At 58.6% G+C, this 13,380-nt stretch overlaps 1 protein-coding gene across 1 annotated transcript in view; it reads left to right on the top strand.

The window, feature by feature from the left end:
• Nucleotides 1-3,970: 3,970 nt before the first annotated feature.
• Nucleotides 3,971-13,380, top strand: part of LOC117639271 (catenin delta-2) — a 45,515-nt gene continuing 36,105 nt past the window's right edge. The window contains exon 1 of the mRNA XM_034374777.1: nt 3,971-4,629. The gene's annotated coding sequence lies outside the window, so the exon portion shown is untranslated. The remainder of the gene's footprint in view (nt 4,630-13,380) is intronic.

The raw sequence follows: 13,380 nt of genomic DNA, 5'->3' as shown, positions 1-13,380 counted from the left end.
CTCCCCCCCCCCCCCCCCTCTCCAAAGCAAGCACTTGCAGTGCCGGTGCACTCACAGGTGCATGCCTCGGCACTGACCTATCCGCTCTGTGAATGCATTTCACAAATCAGCCGTCAGTCAGCACGACTGCATGCGCGCATGCGCAGCCCGGCGCAAGCCTGCGGACCGATTCCGAGAGTCGTTTTCGTCGCTCTGTCTCTCTTCGCACCCATCCGGGACGCCCCGTGAGTGCGAGGGAGACAGAGCGACGAAAACGACTCTCGGAATCGGCCTGCTGTGCACTCGGCATTGGCAATGTAATAAGCGAACCCTCGCCCGCAGTGACAGACTCGCAGCTCGAGGGCGTCGAACAGAATGGTAAACTAATCATTTTTCCTTGTTGTTGTTGTTGTTGTTGATGATAATGATGTTCATGTTGTTGTTGACATTCCATTGTACCCACAATCCCAGGTTACTTGGTACCGCGAGTGCCGTTTCACTCTGAAAGCCTTGCAAACTGTTCTAACCTGTTCTTACAACGCATTTTTAGCATACATTAGCTTGCTTATCAAATACTCGGTCCGGTCATTAAAAAACCAAATTTTTTGTCACCGACGACAGGCTCCCAGCTGCGACGCTCTGTCTCTCTCGCACTCGCGGTGTGCGTGCCGCAGGCCGTAGGGGTGCGAGGGAGACAGAGCGACGAGGCACTCCGTACAGTGGGCCAGAAGGCCAGTGGAGGCGGACAAAACTATAAAAGCGTTTTGAGCTCCAGAGTCGCTAAACAGGCCACGAACCGAACGTGAGACCCCACCAATGGATTCCTCGTTCGGTGAGCAATCCATTGGTGGGAGTCACAAGTTCGGTTCGAGTCCCATTAAGCGACTCTGGAGCTCAAAACGCGTCTAGAGTTTTGGCCGCCTCCTCCGGTTTTCTGGCCCACTGCGTTCCGGGGTCAGCGAGGCATCGGCCCTCTGCAGACTGGATCCGAGAGTTTTTTTCCGTCGCTCTGTCTCTCTCGCACTCACGCGGCGTCCCGTACAGGTGCGAGAGGGACAGAGCGACGAAAACGACTCTCGGAATCGGTCGTCTGCAGCGCTGCGATAAGCCACGTATTCGTCGTCGCGCGCCTACCGACTTAACTTCGCAACGCCACCGCCTGCCGCAGAGGCAGAGGGCAGAGTCTGCGTTCCAAAATCCGCACCTTGCCTCGGCGTTGCCGCTACGCAACGCGGATGAACATGGACGCCCTGCGCGCGCATTGCGTGAGCAAACCAGAATTATTGAACGCATCCTCATGTCCCCGTCCCGGAATCGAAACGTGCGTGCCGTGTGCCTGTGTATGTGTGTGTGTATGTGTATGTGTGTGTGTGTGTGTGTGTGCACGTGCCCGTTTTCGAGTGTGCCTCTTTAACTTCCTTGACAGTGCCGCAGCAGGCCTGGCCTCGCCAAACGCTTCGCCCCTTCCCCCGGTTGGATGACACCGTTGCATCACGACTCCCTGCCCGCCGCCCTGCTGCCGCAGTCTTGGCAAATAGGGGTACGCCGTGTCAACATTTAGGCGCAAAAAATATACAAACAACAACAACAACAAGAGGAAGAAAAATGCGTGGATGTGTTGCCGCGCTTGTTGCTTTGCGCGTGTCGTCATCGCCGTCCCTGCTGTTGACTTTTTCCCCGTCCCTTCTCCTCCCGCTGCGACGCGTCTTCGGACTCCTAATGGGGAATCTCCCTTCCCTCTGTCTCTCTCGCACTCGTGGGACGGTCCGGGCGGGTGCGAGAGAGACAGAGGGACGAACGAAGCGCACCACAGTGGGCCAGAAGACCGGTGTAGGCGGCCAAAACTCTAGACGCGTTTTGAGCGCCAGAGTCGCTAATCAGGCCTCGAACCGAACGTGTGACCCCACCAATGGATTCCTCGTTCGGAAAGCTATCCATTGGTGGGGTCACACGTTCAGTTCGAGTCCCATTTAGGGACTCTAGAGCACGAAACGCGACCAGAGTTTCGGCCACCTCCACCGGTCTTCTGGCCCACTGTGCGCACTGAGCGGGCCGGCTGGGCTGGACCGCCCGGAGCGTAGGCCACTTGTCCGGCAGAGGTGACGCGTTAGCGGTTTGCCTCCACGGCGCTTCGAGTCCGCGCGAAGCGCAAGCACCGTTTTGCTTTCATTTTTTAGTTTTTTTCTTCGCTCGTGCCAAACAGTTTCTTTGCTGCTCCATTTTTTTTTTTCAAAAAGTCTGACTTTTGGTGTTACACCGCGATCGAGCATCCTTTTCCTTTGGTTCCGGAACGGTGCGCGGCAAATTGAGTAGTTTCGCGTAACGCCAATGTAAAGATGGATCCCCGCCGGCAGAGAGGGGAAAAGGGGGAAGAAAAAGAGGGAGAAAGAGCAATATCGCGCGCGAGCTGCCTCGCCGGGAAGAAGAAGAAGAAGGAGGAGAAGAAGAGGATTCGAGTTGTTTTTGCCGCGTGCGGAATTTGGGCAGTTTCGTTCAGCTCGGCTGGAACGAACGCATCTGTCATGTTCAATGGGCGTGGAGAGAGAGATAGGGAGAGAGAGAGAGAGAGAGAGAGAGAGAGAGAGAGAGAGAGAGAGAGAGAGAGAGAGAGAGAGAGAGAGAGAGAGAGAGAGAGAGAGAGAGAGAGAGAGAGAGAGGAAAAAGGGAGGAGCTCAGGACGAGACAATCTAGTGAGCTGTATTGAACAAGTGCGCCTTCCTCGGCAACGGGATGAGATAAGATACGATTGATCGCGTGAAGTGCTTTTCACTGAGAAAGTGTGAGTGAACGATATGAGAAGTGGCTTTGGAATGCAGGAGGTTGTACGTCACGGCTGCACCTGTTTCTGGGTTCTTGATCGGCTACACCACAAAGTGGGTCCCAAAACTCCACACACGTTGAGCTCCAGAGTCTTGAGCCAAACGTGTGACCGCACCAACGGATTCCTCGTGCGGAGAGCAGTCCATTGGTGGTGTCACACGTTCGGCTCGAGTCCCATGTTGCGACTCTGGAGCTCAAAACGCGCCTATACACTAGAAACCTAACTGACTACTTAGAACACACTTACAAATGCATGCTCGCAAGTACACATTTACAAACGCACGCTTGGCCAAGTTCACACTATGAAATGCATGCTTGGCAAGTACCACACACTTACAAAGGCCTATGAATGCGCATGGAGCGTTATACGGCGTCAAACATCACTTTGTAAGTGTGTGTACTTGCAAGCATGCATTTGTAAGTGTCTACTGAGTAGACAGTTGGGTTTGCAGTGTATATGTAGTTTTCGGTAGTTTTTGAAGTTTTGGCTGCCTGCGCCGGTCTTCTGGCCCACTGTTCACCTGTCCGCACCCACGGCCAAGCCCACGGCCGATTCAAACCCTCCCGCCAGGCAGGTGCGTGCCTACAGGCGTGCCGCGTCGTCGTAGTTGCCGGCGCGGCCGACAGGTGCCGCCACTGCGCGGCGTTCTCCAGCGAGACTCCAGCGAGCCGCCGCGCGGCGCCGCCAGGGCGCGCCACCAGCCTGCCGGGCCCTGTCCAGGACGGCCAGGACGGCCCACAGACTTTTCGGCTGGAAAATGCGCTATTTTGACTGAAAGCCCAGTCCCGGCGGGTCCGGATGCGACAGCTGGGACTTCCCCCACCGGCTCACGCTTCGCCACTCGGTCCCAGCCGCTGGCTTTTCCAGTGCGGGCGTCGCCGGGTTTCGAGGTTACTCCAGGGCTCTCCAGCGGCTCCAGGAGCCGCTCCAGGGACGCCCTAGCGAGAGCAGAGCCAGCGTCGAACTCACGCGGAAATGACAGATGAAAGCCCCTGGCTGCAGGCCGTCGGCAGTGCCATCTTGCGCCGTTTTCGCTGTTTTTGCGCAAGTTGCAGCGCGAGCGCGGAGCAGCGCGGTGTCCCCCCTCCACCCCCTGGCCCCGCCCCTAGCGCGGCCGCGACGCGGCGAGCGGGCCGAGCCGAGCGCGATCGCAGCGCCTCAGTGGGCCGTGCCAGCCTACCCAGCGTGCAACGGGCGCGGCGACGGTGTTGAGTCGAGTCCTTGTGGGATAAACATTCACTTCTCGACGGGCGTAACCCTCTTTGGCCGTGCCAAATTTTCCAGTGGTGCGGACGCTGGCGTGATTGCGGGCCGAAATTGGAGTGCGCGGTGCGCGGCTTGGCCCCGGCGGTGCGAGAGAGAGGCGCGGTGAAGGCCGCGGACACCGCGACGACGGCGACGGTCCGCGCGAGAAAACTGCTTGACGGCCGCGGGCTGCCCTGGGCCGGCTGGCTGCTGCTGACGTAGGGATGTGGAGAGTTGGAAATATCGGCGAGTTTACCGCGGCCGGGTCGCGGCTGCCGACTGGGAAACGCTGAGGTCGTCGCCGGAGGGCCGCAGGGCCGGCCAGGCTGGTGCAGTGCTGCAGTGTGTGCTGTGAAGTGCGTCTAGTCGGACTCGCGAGTGCAGCGGTTCGGATTCCTCGGGCAAAGCCTACTTCCAGTGGTGCGACGGACGAGACGAGCCGCTCGGCTGTGCCGCCGCTTGTTTGGCCTTTTGGCGTTTTGCTGCGAGTCGTGCCGCTCGGACGGATACCTTGGATACTCGCCGCACTGGACGCCGGCGATCTGCACCGCGCTGCGTTCGGCTGCGTTTTGACATGGATTTAGGTGAGCAAGGGCGGCGTCTGTTTCTCTCCTCGGGCATTTATTTACCTGGACGGGTTAACCTCTTTCCTTCGAATTGGGGCTGTGGTGTGGTGTTTCTAACACATTAACATGGAAAACGTGATGTTTTGCGTGTCGGACGGTGTCGAAGTGTGCAGTGTGGTGGACTGTAGTCAGAAACTCAATATTTGTAAGACTGTGGCATAACCTCACTTTGTGAAGGGAGCAGTCAGTAGAATATTATATTTTACAGTTTCAAAATTTCTGCTTTGTAAATTGTGTTATGCATTTGGATTTCTTTACATTATTTTCCTACATAATTATCCATTCATGGAAGTATTCAATTACTTATATGATTTTAATAATGTTTGGTTGAAGCTGCAGCAGACCGTGAGCCACTTTAGGGGCATCATGGATTCATATTTTATAAATGTAACAGTCTAAATTCTTTCTTGCTATGTAAATATGTCCCTGTTGTTGTTCAAAATTTTTACTTACTTTTTTGTATTTTATTCTGTTTATTCAATCAATCAATCACGCAACCCCTCTCTGAGGAGACACAAGCAATATTTTATGTGCGGCGACGAGAGACCTGAAATACTATATTTCAACTGCTCCAATGCTGTTGTCATTTGTTTCTGATTTTTTAATTGCCATATATTTGAGTTTATAACTTATTTCTAGTTCTCTTTCTTTGACACATGATCATTGACTTAAAATTTGTGAATCATGTATTATGAGTACCATCAAACTGAACACTTCAAACCGCGCACTATTTCTTTCACGATAATGTAAGATAATTAGAGACATCTCAAGCTTGATATTACATTTAACTTTTTATATCTGATTCTGGTCCCATGACTGGAGTGACTTACTGCAATGACCAGTTGCTGTGCTTGGCCAGTTTCAGATGCATGTATGTTTTGAACTCATTCGTTTCATTTATTTATTATCTATGGACAGAATAATTTCAAGTTGTATTGCTTACCAGTTATTGTTATGTGTTGTTACCCTTTTGAAATGGTATTACAGCGTGTTGTAGGAATGAAGACCATTCTCCAGTTGTGCTTGTAACCTATCTAACAATCTTCTCGCTTGCTGCGCATGTTTGTACGGAAAAGTTGAAAAAGGAACCGCGAAGGTTTCCTTTTTTTCGGTGTGCATGTCATGGTTGTAATCAGAGAGAGAGAGAGATTGACAATGTCTGTATTTGTTGTGGCATAAGAAATGCATTCCATGATGCTGAAAATCATATTTCCCCTGCTTTGAATCTCACCGTACCATTTATCAGCCGTTGTCGGATTAAATGAGGTTTGGAGTGCAAGGGTGGGGCACCAGGGGGTTGGGGCGGCAGGGCGCGGGGGCGGCGTGGGGGCTGCCCGGCGGCGGGGGGTCGACGCCCTGTTCGCGACGCCCCACCCCATGCAGCCCCTGCTCCGGGCGTAACCCCCCCCCCCCCTGCCCCGCCCCTGGCGTTGCCCTCTCGGCGTGGGCCCTTCCCGGCTCCGCTCTCTGCGTCCACCTCTCTCTGCCAACCGGCCCGGCCCGGCCCGCCACCTTTCGGTTTGCCTGCAAATTGCTAAATCAATTTGTCCATCCCCCTGGCAGCCTGGCTGGCTGGCTGGCTGGCTGGCTGTGCGGTCCGGCCCGCTGCAAGCTGTCGCAGCCAGCCAACCAGCAGACTGATTCCGAGAGTCGTGTTCGTCGCTGTCTCCCTCGCACCCAGACGAGACGCGCCATGAGTGCGAGAGAGACAGCGCGATGAAAACGACTCTCGGTATGAGTCTGTGGCCAGCCGCCCCGATGAGCCTCCGACTCGCTGTTTCGCTTATCACCGCCCACCCCGCCCCGCACTCACCCTCATTCCCCCGCCACTCTGCAACAAAAAAGAAGAGGGGAATGCGCGAATGCCAATAAAATAAACTGGCAGGTGTCGGCGTGTCGGCACGCTGTTGGCTCTGCTTGCGTGCGCGCCGCGTGCGTCGTGCGTCCACCCTCAGGGGCGGGGAGAGGAGGGGGTGAAAGTGTAAAACGGCGAGGGAGAGAAAAAACGAGCAGAAAATGTGTCCGGGGAATCGAGGGGCGCGGCGCAACAGGCGCGCCAATCCGCGCCAATCCGCGCGAATACCAAGATGGATGTTCGTCGCGGCCGCGGACACGCCGCGTGATTTGGGGCCTCGACGGCGTCGTCCTGGACGGCGTCGTCCTGGACGGCGTCGTCCTGGACGGCGTCGTCGTCTTCGACGGTGGCGTCGTCCTGGACGGCGTCGTCCTCGACGGTAACGTCGTCCTGGACGGCGTCGTCCTCGACGGTAACGTCGTCCTCGACGGTAACGTCGTCCTGGACGGCGTCGTCCTCGACGGTGGCGTCGTCCTCGACGGCGGCGTCATCCTCGACGGCGGCGTCCTCGACTAAGTGACCCTCTCGATGGCGCCTGGTCGATCGTCACTGGATAGCCTGATGGATGCCCGGCTCGGGTGTCACTCGGCAAGGTGACACAGCTCCGTCGCGCCTACAGGCTGGCAAAGACGGGCCGCTGCGTCTCCGAGACACACAGCGACGCGTGCTCCTCCGTCTCTCTCGCTCTCACGGGGCGTCCCGTCGGGGTGCGAGAGAGACAGCGCGGCGCACAGTGGGCCAGAAGCCGGTGGAGGCGGCCGAAACTCTAGACGCGTTTTGAGCTCCAGAGTCGCTAAACAGGCCTCGAACCGAGCGTGTGACCCCACCAATGGATTCCTCGTTCGAAGACCAATCCATTGGTGGGGTCACACGTTCGGTTCGAGTCCCATTTAGCGACTCTGGAGCTCGAAACGCGTCCAGAGTTTTGGCCGCCTCCACCGGTCTTCTGGCCCACTGTGCCCCCCCTTCCCGACTTGCGGACTTTGTTTCCGCGGCCCGAGTGGCGCGAAGAGGGGCGGCGTGATAAAGACGCCCCACCTGCTAATAGGCGGGCTGTGGGGCACACTGTGGGGCGGGGAGCGGCACGCCGTGCGGCACGCCGTGTGGCACGCCACTGTAATGAAGAAGAACGGCGTGGTGCGAATAAGGAGTGGGGCGATTGTGTGCAGCTGGCGGCACGGCACCCCGGCGCCCTGGCCGAGGGCCTGGCAGTGGCACGCCGGCGAGGTGTTGGCGACCCTCCCCTAATGGTATGCAGGCCTGCAGGCCCAGCAGACCGATCCCGAGAGGCACCTTCCGCGCTCTGTCTCTCTCGCACTCAAGGGCGCCCCGTATTGGTGCGAGAGAGACAGAGCGACGAAAACGACGCTCGGAATCAGTACGTGCAGGGCGTAGGTGCGGAGCGCCCCCGAGCTGCCTGCTTGGCTTGCTGGGGAGCGGCCAGGGGCTTATTGTTTCACCTACGGGACCGTGGCGGGCCGTGGCGGGCACCCGGAAGCACATGGTGGCACAAGGGCCCGGCGACTCGCCCGAGCTGTGTCGAAGTATTAGCATTTGGTAGGAATAGGCCTGTATAGGTAATTATTCCCCCCAACATTATCCCCAGATACTGTTCCGAAGTCGTTTTCCCTGTCCGGTTGCCGAATTACGCCCCTTAGTGGAAAACAAAGGGCCGGCCCTCAATCAGCCTTCAGTAATGTTGGCCGCGCTCTTTGAGCCTTCAGGGGGACCTTGTCATCAGAGGCTGACGGGGGCCATTTTGCTTTATCTCGCCGCCTGGACATCGGGTGCACGCCGTTTACCACGGATTGACAAGGGGCTCACAGTGAACCAGAAACCTGCACCCCAAAATCTAGCGCGTTTTGGTAACCCATGGGGTAAGTATTATAGGTATTATACAAGTATTATAGGTCTGTGTACGAAGTATTATAGGAGTCAGCCCCCCTTGTGGTGGCACATAGGGCCCCGGCGAGGCCCGGCCCGGTTTAGTTGGCTGTTTGTCGCGCTATTAGCATTTCGGTAGGAATGGGCCGTGTAGCAGCGTGGCGGTGGCCCCACCCACCCCCTTCCACCCCACCCTCTCCGCCGCGCGGCGCCCACGGCGACATTATCCCCAGCAGACTGATTCCGAGAGTCGTTTTCGTCGCTCTGTCTCGCTCGCACCCATTCGGGACGCCCCATGAGTGCGAGAGAGACAGCGACGAAAACGGCCCTCGGAATCAGTTTGCAGTAATGTTGGCCGCGCTGCTCTTGGGCGCGGTGGTGGCCGGGGGCGCCGGCGAGGCGGAGTGGCCTTGGCGAGGGTCTTGATGAGGGTGACGGCGGTCCATTTGTGTTTGATGCATGCGCGCGGCCCTGGCCGGTGGGCAGGCTGGGGCAGGCCGTCGCCGCGGGGGTGGGAGCGAGAGGGGCGCACAGTGGGCCAGAAGACCGGTGCAGGCGGCCAAAACTCTAGACGCGTTTTGAGCTCCAGAGCCGCTAGTGGGACTCGAACCGAACGTGTGACCCCACCAATAGATTGCTCTCCGAACGAGGAATCCATTGGTGGGGTCACACGTTCGGTTCGAGTCGTGTATGGCGACTCTGGAGCTCAAAACGCGTCTAGAGTTTTGGCCGCCTGCGCCGGTCTTCTGGCCCACTGTGGGGCGCTTGCGTGGCCGCAGCCATGCCGTTGGTTTTGTCTGAGTCGATATGGGCGGAAGGCTGGCCGGGCGTGTACTCTCTCTTCGTTTCTTCGCGTTTGTCACCGCCACGGACGGAGAGACGATTCAGTCCGCTTGATTTGCAAGAAGGAATGTCACTTTTTGGGCTGATTTCTTGAGGTGTTTTTTCCCGGTTGTAATTTTTTAGGGGCGTTTTTGGGGGGTTATGGTTCTTAGGGGTGTTTCTCAGCGGTCAAGGCGTTTTTCAGCCCCCGGCCCCACCTGGGGCTCCTCGCTGCTGCTCGCCCGCTCGGCCCGAGACGCGCCATTAACGCGGACGTGGGGCCCAGTGGGGCCCGGTGGGGCCCGGCGGGCCCGGCGGGGCCCGGTGGGGCGGCCTGCCTGGGCGCACCGCGGTGCCGCGCGCAATGGGGCGTGTAAGTCACGGCCTGGCCTGCAGCCCCACACGGGGCGCGTGCCGCGGCGTTCCGGCCTCAAAAGGGGACGGGGCGGGGCGGCCGGCGCTGGGACGCGAACCCCCGCCTCGCCTTGATGGCGTCGCTGACGACGAGGGCGGCGGCTGGGGCGGCCCGTTACAGTCTGCAAGTGTAGCGAGTGCTGGAGATGTTCCCCGGCGGCGCGGCCGGCCGGGGGTGGGCCCCGCGGGGGGCGCGGCGGGGCGGCGGCGCGGCGGCGAGCCGGCAGCGGGCTGTGACCCCGTGTTGGCCACCCTCCCCCGGACGCCGCGCCCCCACCCCACCGTGCCTCAGCCCGCCGCGCCCCGCCCCCGCGCCCGCCCCGCCGCCCCCGCCCCGCCGCGCCCCGCCCCGCCGCGCCCCGCCCCGCCCCTCGCCTCCCCTATTGATCCGGTATGGCGAAGGGCCTCGCTGTGCTGCGCTGCGCTCTGTGCGGGACGGCCTGGATGGCGTCCTGGATGGCGGCCTGGATGGCGGCAGCCCGGACGCACCGGGACGCACCGCGTCGGACGCCTTGGCAGCAGCCCACGCCCTTCCCCGCCCCCGCTCGCCCTACCCCAACCCCGATAGGACAGGCCGGCGAAAAAAAAAATCCCCAAGTAAAAATAAAAGGAAGTATAAAAGACCAGGAAAGGGTGAAAGTCGGACCGTCGATGGCGGCGCCGCTGGGGAGGAAAAATTGGAGCCGGGGTTGGAGGCTGTGGGAATCGGAGATATTGAAAAGGGCGGGCGAGCCGGGCCGGTGCCATGGCACTGCCAGCGCGTTGGAAAGGAGCCATGCCGTGCGCGCTGTGCGCTGTGGGGCGGCCCGGCCAGGCCCCGGCCAGGCCCCGGCCAGGCGGAGGCCAGAGATGAAGTGCAGGGGGTAAAGCGGCGAGTAAGCGGTCGCTCCGTCTCCCTCGCACCGCCAGGCACGCCGTGAGTGTGACGGAGTGACACGGCCGGAGTGTCCGGAGTCGGCCTGCCACCATGGCGGCCGAGTTTCAGAACACTTTGACTCTGCCCGCCCCGCCTAACCTCGCCCCGCCCCGCCCCGCCTCAACCCGCCCCGCCCCACCCCGCCCCACCCCGCACAGTGGGCCAGACGACCGGTGGGGGCGGCCAAAACTCTCGACGCGTTTTGAGCTCCAGAGTCGCTAAACATGACTCTAACCGAACGTGTGACCCCACCAATGAATTGCTCTCCGAACGAGGAATCCATTGGTGGGGTCACACGTTCAGTTCGAGTCCCATTTAGCGCAGCTGGAGCTCGAAACGCGTCTAGAGTTTTGGCCGCCTCCACCGGTCTTCTGGCCCACTGTGCCCCGCCTCACCCCGCCCCGCCCGGTTGGCGCGGCGGCCTCTGTCAAGGGGCAGGCCGACGTCACCGCTGGCATGGCACCAGGACGCCGCGTCGCCGCGCTGACGGCGCGCTGACGGGCAGGTCGTGCGGCACAAAGGCCGCCTCGAAGAACCTCGCGCAAGGAGGTCGACGCGCGTGCAGCAGACTGATTCCGAGAGTCGTTTTCGTCGCTCTGTCTCTCTCGCACTCATGGGGCGCCCCGTACAGGTGCGAGAGAGACAGAGCGACGATTCTCGGAATCAGTCTGCAGGCGCGGCGGGGGCTCCAGGACGCCGTCGTGGTCGCGGTGCGGGGGTGGCGGGGCGCAGGTGGCGGTGCCCCCCGCCCTGGCCCTGGGCGCCGTCGCTGGAGGAGGAAAAGCAGAGCGGGGGCCTTTCCCGATAAATAACCGTCCAAGTTGGTGTTTGTACCGCTGAATAGTTTATCGGCCGTAATGTGCGGTAAATATTTGGCGAGGCGGCTGGCGGCCGGCCCGGCTGTACAGCCTCCCTCTTTCCCGCGGCCTCGCCGAGGGCCTCGCCGAGGGCCTCGCTGCTCGTCAAAAGTTTGCCGACGTGCACTCCACCCGCCCGCGGCGCGGCTCGCAAACGGAATGCGATACTCGGCGCACACCGCGGTGCCATCGGCCATCGGGCTGCTCCAGCAGACTGATTCCGAGAGCCGTTTTCGTCGCTCTGTCTCTCTCGCTCTCATGGGGCGGGCCGGGTGCGAGAGAGACAGCGACGGAAACGTCGGCAGTCGGCAGGCCCTCGGCCGTCGGCCCTAGCCTCACAAAAGCCGCGCCCGATCTGATTAAGAGTCTCCGACTTGTCCCCGTCCGCCGAGCCGAGCGTCGGCCCGTCGCTCTGTCTCTCTCGCACCCCTACGGCACGGCCCGTGAGTGCGAGAGAGACACACGGCCCCGTCTTGGCCCTGCCTTGGCCCTGCCCTGGCCCTGCCCTGGCCGTGCCCTGGGCCCTCTGGCCTGCCATTGTCACTTCGGCGGCCCTTCGGTGACTGCGGCGGCCCTCGTCTGTCTCTCTCGCACCCTCCCCCTCCCCCTCTCGCTCTGATCCAGGCCCGTCAGCCAGAGCCCGGCACTGGAGCTCGCCATGGGACCCGTGCAGTGCGGCTCGGCCGGGGAGTCGTTGTGCGACAGAGAGGTCCGAGAAAGCCGAACCTACGATACCGATGTGCCGAATGCCGCCGAGTGTGGCCGAACGCATCTGCTCAAACGAGTCCCATCTGGGCGACGAGTCTCACTGTCTCGGCCAGCCAGGCCCGGCCAGGCCCGAGGCACGGAAGACAGACAGACGCGGGCGGCAGGGTATGGAAAGAGACCGTGGTGGGGGTAGGCACTAAAAAGGGCGCGAATAAGGTTTCCCCATTCTTACACTACAACGGGAAGAAAAACACGAACCAGTTTTCCGACATAAAAACCAAGGAAACTGTATTAACACGTACCAATATGATGTTATTTCGATGATTCTGTTTGAAACTGAGTCTCTTAGCGACCGAGTTTTACCTAGATAGCAGTTTGAAATATTCCAAATGTTATCCTCGAAAGTTGGTGAAAATAGACCTTGTTGTCCCTTTCTGCTCTCTCTGGCCCGGCTGGTTCTGTGCATAAATTTGATTTTTCCTGTATTTTCCTCATAATTTGTATCTGAGAGCATGGCTATTGTCGTAAAATATTCTGTTCGTGGATTTGCGAGCACCAATCAAACGCACAAGCTCAAGAACTCTCCGGAAAACCACCCGAGAAGGTAGGTGTTCGGGGTTAACCCAACGGTGTGCCGGCTCTCGTCAAAAATTCCAACTGAATCTAAACCTGTGGACATTCATGCAGTGAACTGATCATCTCACGATTTTACCAGATATCTCTATTTTCCTTTGTGAATGCTTTACTGACGTTTCTCTCTGTCTTAGGTATTACATATGGCTTCGACATGCTGCGACTCAGTGGGAATCCCAAACTTCAGAATATTCTGCAGATTGAATTACTCAAGATGGAAGTGTGTTGAGACCATTTCACCCTTGCTATGTTTTGGAAGAACACCATGCCACGTCTGATAATTAATGCAGTGTCTGATATCTTGGGAACGTGACACCCCCTCGAGCTGATGGTGGCCGACAAATTGGGTACGTTCTCTTAAATCACTTAATTTATATTTAAGTGCGCAATACTGTACTCTAAAGAATGGTTGATGAAATAAACAAACAAACAAATCAATTTCCCTTCATAATAAAATGTTACAATTCCAAGACTGTGTTTCAGCTGTTGCTTTCTATGAAATGGGGGTGTGGAGTTGTTTAGACAGGACTTTGAATCAACATTGGCGTCTGCTTTGCTGTATGCATTTAAACTGAGAATGTTACTTTCTTTGTATTGAATCCCACTATTAAAATTCATTT

Source organism: Thrips palmi, unplaced genomic scaffold (genome assembly GCF_012932325.1).
Source record: "Thrips palmi isolate BJ-2018 unplaced genomic scaffold, TpBJ-2018v1 HiC_scaffold_11, whole genome shotgun sequence".
In the NCBI taxonomy this organism is placed as follows: domain Eukaryota; kingdom Metazoa; phylum Arthropoda; class Insecta; order Thysanoptera; family Thripidae; genus Thrips; species Thrips palmi.
This window is presented reverse-complemented; position numbering and strand designations above follow the sequence as displayed.